Source organism: Balaenoptera ricei, chromosome X (assembly GCF_028023285.1).
Source record: "Balaenoptera ricei isolate mBalRic1 chromosome X, mBalRic1.hap2, whole genome shotgun sequence".
Lineage (NCBI taxonomy): Eukaryota > Metazoa > Chordata > Mammalia > Artiodactyla > Balaenopteridae > Balaenoptera > Balaenoptera ricei.
In genome coordinates, this window is record NC_082660.1 from 112,228,523 (window position 1) to 112,234,274 (window position 5,752).

Sequence of the window (5,752 nt, forward strand, 5' to 3'; positions counted from 1 at the left end):
TAGTTTTTAATATGTGTCTCATATCAGCCTACCTCCTGCTAATAGGTTAGTAAGCTTCTATTTCTCTTTACCACTGCAACCAATAAACACTACTATTATAGGAAATATAGTACTAATACAAGGCAACCTGCCTTTCATGCTCCTCATAAAAAATGTGTAATATGAGCATGCCGTGTACACAATCAACCCTTCCATTCTAGGGGAAAAAAGGGAGGAAAGATAATAAATTGGTGCATGGAAGTCTTTGTGACACTAAATGACTCTAAGTAATGAGATATTATAATTCAGGGCACAATAGTAGCCCAACTGTTTGAAATTTCATATTATACTGTATTAAATTTTTAGTTATCTGCTGTTGGTTTGGATATTATCTAAGATTCAGAGTTAGCATTCACAAGGAAGCACCCAAGCATACAAATCTTAAAAAAATAAAAATAAAAACTGCAACAGTACAAGTTGATTTCCCAAGGATGCAAAGAGAATAATTTTCTACAGATGAAGCATACCTTTATGCACTCTACTGAAAATTAGGCATAGTGTTATACATTCATAATATATCTTGTAGCTCCTCAAGTACAAAGAGTGGGTTAGAACTAAAGTGTAAATCATATGCTTGTTTGTGGATTGCTTTATCTAATCCTTTATACATATATTAGTCCCATTGTAAAATAGAGATGTGATTTTCCTTTCACAAGTCTAACTAAATCTTCACATTATGCAAATACACATCTGTTCAGAAAACAAAACTAAAGAAACAATCCACATTTACTACAAAACAACAAAGATTTCAAGGATATTGGAGTATAATTTTGTTTTTGCTTTATTTGTTTCAGCTGCATCAAGGTCTAATGGTGATGGGTTTTACTTCTGTTCTCCAAACAATAAAAAAAAAAAATTCCTTTAGAGTGTATTGACCACAATATAAGCAACATACTTAAAGATAGTTATTTTAAACAAACCTCAAAGGCAAACTAATTAAGTATATTTTACATATTAGTAACCTATAAAAAGGGAAAGCTAATATAAAATACAGATCTTGAACACACACCTAGCCACCAAATGATTGTACCAATTCCTACTCCCATCAACAGTGAGTTCAATTATAAATGCTGTTCATCGTAAGATTATTTAAAATGAGGCCCCTATAATATTCCACTTTGAGCTTGTTTTGCTTTGGCAAATGTCTAAATCCTTGACTCCACCCTCCTCCTCATGTTACTAGAAATGTTGATTTTTAATTTGGAATTTTGCCTTCTCTTCTCGTGAGCAATTTAGTTTAGTGATAGGCACTTTAATTAATCAAACAATCAACATATATATAACTCCTACTATTGTAATGCATTATATTCAAAGAAGACAAAGTAAATAATTTCATTAATGAGTCTAAACAAGGAAAAGGAAGATACATGGAGAACAAAATGTACCTGGAAAATGAGTAAGAGGAGAGCTTTAGAGTGAGTGATCATATTCCCTTTGGGGATACTTGTGTAATGAAGAAATATTGGGTTTTCTTTTCAAAAAATAACCTCTTTATTAAAGGAATTAATTATGTTCCTGAGATCAATTAAGAAGGCAGTTTTATGGATTTAATCAATTGTGTTCTCTATCATTCAAAGAGTATTTATCAGACACTACACTGTGCTAATCCTTAATTTTATCTTTCAACTTTTAACACAAAAATTCAATTTGGTATGAAATGCTATTGTTATAAAAGATATTTACAGTTAAAGCTACTCTAAAAACTGGATTTCCTGAAAATGTGGGGAAAATTAACTATGTTTTTGATTTTCGAAAAGATCTGAAACATCAATACAAGCAGACTATTTTTACCACATGCCCAAGAAAAGGTTTTAACTACTAAATTCCATTATATATTCAAGATCCAATTTTAAGAAGAGACAATAAAAAAAAATCCAGGCTTATAAAATATTAGGAGTTAATTGTGCACATTACAGAAAGGTGTTTCAACTTCACAAAATAGTAGTGTAGGATTTACATGTACTACTTACTGAATAAACACATTGTACTATTATTCTCCCTTTCAGTATTAAAACTTTTACATAAAGCAAGTCACACTAGTATCTAAACTTAGAATTAGCTGAAACCCAGACTAACTTCCTGCACCATGCAAGAAATATCATTTGAATGTTACTGACAGTGTTCATTTAACTTTAGCTTTAACACTTTTAGTGCAAGAGAGAATGTTTTGTTTTAGTTTGGTTTCAATTCATTTCAATTTCTTCATTCTAGTGAGCATCACATTATATGTGTTATATAATTCGGCAGCATTAAATAAACCAAGATTAGGTCCTTTGAGAAACACTAAAATATTTTTGCAACATTTTTGCTAGTGGTATTTCTATGGACAGCAACACCCTCTTTCATTTGGAAAGACCACATTTCTGTTTTACACAAAGGCACACACACACACAGACACACACACACAAATACATATCCCAATAAACAAGTGTTTGAATAAAGACATAGAGACACAGAGATTTAATGAGAGTATTAGGCTTCACATGCTCATGGGTTAGGATCTACTACACCTACAGCTCCGATACTTATAAGGCATGCATGTATCTATAAGATTAAATCAGTCTTCTCTGAAGACTGAGTAATTTACCAGCAAAAGTGACAGTAGCCAGGACTGTCCAGTTTTTTTAAATCCCCTATTGGAACCACTAGGGGGCATGTCTGTCAGTAAATCTAAAGATCAACAATTGACTTGACCTTGGAAGCCAAGTAAGTAAAATTTTAACTTCAATGGGTCAGAAATTCTATACTGTAACTGACTGAGGAGTTTAGTCAAATTTATTCCAGATGCTTCCTGGATAAAATGTTAGGCCAGACAGATTTCTATGCACAGAAAAAAAAAATAGGATAGATGAAAAAATAATTTTCATTTTAGTAGGTTTCTCAGCAGTAGTTGCTCAGAAGAGACACATGTTTTATCTAATATAAAAGGGTCTATGCAGTAGAATATTGCACTTTATTGTATCTCCCCAAAATATGTGTATGTTTTTAGGTACAAAAGACTACGTCTATTTGATTTTCCTCTAGAGAGTTTGATTTGGGAAGAATAATGATGAATATAAGCCATTTAACATTGTTTTTGCATTTCTATTTAGAAATGGAACAAGGTCAAAGTTGGTGCACATTCAAAATACAGCAATAGCAACCAACATTGAATCAAAATTATACTATCTACTTGTCTGATTTTTTTCATCATGGTATCCTAATAATTTATAATGAGTGCATTTTTCCTGATGATTTGCTTAGCCAAATAACTTTAATCATATCATTCTTTCCTCATTTTCTAAGCGTAGATATTTAAAAGCCATAATATCAATTCTTTGTACTCTAGATGCTTATAGATCTTTGGATTGAAGTTGAGGAGGCCTCAAAAATAATGGGCTGGGACTGTGAGTCTGAGAAGGGGTGGAATAAGAAATAGTAAACTATAGGAATTCCATTTTATTCTAGTCAATATGTGTATGAAATTATAATTTGAGTATCTTTTATCTGTTAGTTTGCTATCAACTGTTTCTACTTGATCTCAGATTCAGTCACCTTTGTACCAATCATTTGTAAAATCCTTAGAGTTAGGAATGTAATCTGTTGTGGTTGGAGTGGGAAGGGGAGAAGAACCAACTTTTGTTTAGCATCAAATATGTTTAAAGCGTTTTACAAATATCTCATTTAACTTTCAAAACATCCCAGGAAGTGGGGACTAATGCTATTCCTAATTTACAGATGAGGAAACTGGCTTAGAGAGATTAAGTCTCTTGCATAAATCCCAAAGTTAACACGTGAAAGATCTGGAATTGCAAACTGTTCACCCTCTCTCCAGATTCCATGCTCTTTCATTTTACCTGAAGCTAACTGTCTGATATGGAGATAGAATTTAAAACTTTGACCTTGGGACTTCCCTGGCGGTCCAGTGGTTAAGACTTTGCCTTCCAATGCAGGGGGTGTGGGTTCCATCCCTGACCGGGGAGCTAAGATCCCACATACCTGGGGCCAAAAACCAAAACATAAAAAAGAATCAATATTGTAACAAATTCAATAAAGACTTTAAAAATGGTCCACATCAAAAAAGAGTCTTTAAGAAAAAAAATAACTTTAACCTTATTAATATCATATTCCTAATTTATTAGACCCTTGCTACTCAAAGTGTAGTCCAAATACCTGTTCACCTGGGAACTTGTTAGACATGCAAATTCTTGGGCCCACTCCAGACCTGCTGAAGTTAGAAACTTCATTTTAACAATTTTAGCAGGCTATTTGTAAGCACATTAGAATTTGAGAAGTGCTATTTTATATAACTTGACTGGACAAAGCATTCCCTGCTTCTTGGAAGTATGCAAATATAATAGTGAAGACTCCTTTTCAAGGCCTTTTAAAAATTTATAGATTGTTTACTTGCTGTTTAAAATAGACAGCGTAGGTAGCTGAAATAATTCTAACATTGTGCCTCTGTATAAAAATCACTTTAACCATCCCTCCCCCACCTTTAAAAAAATTTTATTTATTTATTTATTTATTTATTTATTTATTTATTATTCCCTCTGTTTCTGAGGGCATTCTAAGAGTAGACATTGTTTAATTTCTGTAAGAAATTGTAAAGAATTAATATAATTTCTTCCTTAAATGTTTGGTAGAATTCACCAGTGAACCCATCTGGGCCTGGGACTCTGTTTTGGAAGGTTATTAATTATTGATTTGATTTTACTAATAGATACAGGTCTATTCAGATCTTCTGTTCCTTCTTGTGCCAGTTTTATCAAATTGTATCTTTCAAGGAATTGGTCCATTTCGGTCCATTTCATTCAGTTTATCAAATTTGTGCACCTAGAATTGTTTGTAGTATTCCTTTATTATCTTTATAATGTCCATAGGATCTGTGGTAATGGATCCTCTTTCACTTCTGATATTTGCAATTTTTGTCTTCTCTCTTGTTTTATTAGTCAGCCTCTCTAGATGCTTATCAATTTTGAGCTTTTCAGAGAATGAACTTCTGGCTTTGTTGATTTTCTCTATTCATTTTCTGTTTTCAATTACACTGATTTTTGCTCTAATTTTTATTTCTTTACTTCTATTTACTTTGGATTTAATTTGCTCTTCTTTTTCTAGTTTCCTGAGGTAGAAGCTTGTATTATTGATTTTAGATCTTTTTTTCTTTTATAACATATGCATTCCCCATGGGCATCTAGCAATGTCAAATTTGGTGATGTGGTTAGGGCAGAAAAAAAAAATGTGCATACAAATGTGTGTTATAAATTTCCCTCTAAGCTCTTCTTTTGGTGCAACCCACAAATTTTGGTAAATCGTATTTTCATTTTCATTTAGTTCAAAATATCTTAAAAATTTGTCTTGAGATTTCTTCTTTAACCTGTGTGTTATTTAGAAGTGTGTTGTTTAATCACCAATTATTTTGGGATATTTCAGCTATCTTTCTGTTTTTGATTTCTAGTTTAATTCCATAGTATTCTGAGTGGACATTGTTTAATTTCTACACTTCTCAATTTGTTAATATGTGTTTCTGATGTTAAGTGCATACATATTAAGAATTGTTTTATCTTCTTTGAGAACTGACTCCCTTTATCATTATGTAATGCTTCTCTTTGTCCCTGATAACTTTCCTTGCTCTGAAGTCTGCTCTGTCTAAAATTAATATTTTACTATGACTATAAATTTGATTAGTGATAACATTTTATATCTTTCTTCATCCATTTACTTTCCATCTATA

At 32.0% G+C, this 5,752-nt stretch overlaps 1 pseudogene; it reads left to right on the plus strand.

Moving 5' to 3' along the window:
• The first annotated feature begins 4,912 nt into the window (after positions 1-4,912).
• On the plus strand, positions 4,913-5,136 carry LOC132357722 (KANTR integral membrane protein-like; annotated as a pseudogene).
• The last annotated feature ends 616 nt before the right edge of the window (positions 5,137-5,752 follow it).